The following is a 1,644-nucleotide window of genomic DNA, read 5'->3' as shown; positions in this document are numbered from 1 at the left end:
ACAACAAAATAAATTTAATTACTATTTTTCATTTAGATATCAGATTTCATTAGAAATTAGGTAAGTATTGAATACATTATTTATGAATTATTAACTTAAATAATCTAACTAAAGTTAATTTTTCCTTTAAAGTTTAATTGCACTCATAGCCCATAGGCATGCATGTGCTAGCCTATGTGGCAGGGATGATGATTCAGATAGGTACTTCAAACAAAAAACCATTTAAGTGTTCCGTACCTATTTCAATTTACTCACTGGCCACCACTAGTCAATCCATAAAAAATAAATAAATAATATTTTGTTTAAAATCTAATAAGAAATATTATAATAATACTAGATAATTTTGAATCTACAATAGATAGGTACCTATTTTTGCAAAATGTAATTTAAATATATTAATTTGTAATTGCATACATTTTTAAAACTAAAATGTAATATGAATTTGACAGTTCATAATTCCATTCTTCAGATAATGTTTTAAACAGTATTTAAAATAACTACGTATAGTGTCATTGTCAATGAAAATACGGTAACTTTTCTTTTTTTCCTAACCATTTTTAGTTGGTTATCTATCTGTACTTTCATCAATATGCCAGGAACAAAATTTAATAATAAATAAAAATAAATTGTTGGTAAATAATAAGTAATATATGCATTTTGCTTTAATACTTCTTTATTATGCTTCATAACTAAGATTCGAAGAATATTAGATAAAAAATAGTAAAATATTAGAGATAATATTATTTATTATTCATATACAAGGTACCTAAATATATTTAATATAAATAGTTTTGGTAAAAAAAAAATATCAAGTATGTTTTCTGCTGAAGGTTTCCGCTTTGTTTCTTAAACTTTTTTTAGAGCATATAATAAATTATTGAACTACAATGAAAATAATAAATATACAAAATGTAATAATAATAACTAGAATAAAATTAAAGATTATCTTTAATCAAATATTATTTTAAATGAATACAACTATACTAGCCAAAACGTGGTGGTGTCCGCGATTTCCCGTACGATTTCGCGGGCCGACTCGACGAGGTCTGGATACATTTTCCGAATTTACCCCCTCTTGCCTAATGTCTATAGATTTTTCAAAGTGGTCCCGACCTCGTGAGTATATTTAAATAATTTCCAAAATGTGCGTACTCGTGGTGTATAATAATTCGCGGAGTGGTGGTGTCCGCGATTTCCCGTACGATTTCGCGGGCCGACTCGACGAGGTCTGGATACATTTTCCGAATTTACACCCTATTGCCTAATGTCTATAGATTTTTCAAAGTGGTCCCGACCTCGTAAGTATATTTAAATAATTTCCAAAATGTGCGTACTCGTGGTGTATAAAAATTCGCGGAGTAGCCGGTTTCCGCGATCTCCCGAACGCTGTTCCGCCCAACTTGACTCGATCTGAATTTTTTTTTGAAACTTTATGCCCATACCTATATTTTAAGTTAACTTAGAATGTTGCGACGTACTTTTAAGTATCAGCAAATATGTTCAAATTTGGTTTCTCATTTTTTTTTTTACGGGTTGGTTATGTCGAATTAGTGCGACATCTATCGGTGAAACACTGTTTTGTCGTATATTGAGGATTTTAGACGTTTTTGGGAACCCTGTACACGCTTATCAAATATTGCTAGC

Source organism: Acyrthosiphon pisum, unplaced genomic scaffold, assembly GCF_005508785.2.
Source record: "Acyrthosiphon pisum isolate AL4f unplaced genomic scaffold, pea_aphid_22Mar2018_4r6ur Scaffold_21113;HRSCAF=23060, whole genome shotgun sequence".
In the NCBI taxonomy this organism is placed as follows: domain Eukaryota; kingdom Metazoa; phylum Arthropoda; class Insecta; order Hemiptera; family Aphididae; genus Acyrthosiphon; species Acyrthosiphon pisum.
This window is presented reverse-complemented; position numbering follows the sequence as displayed.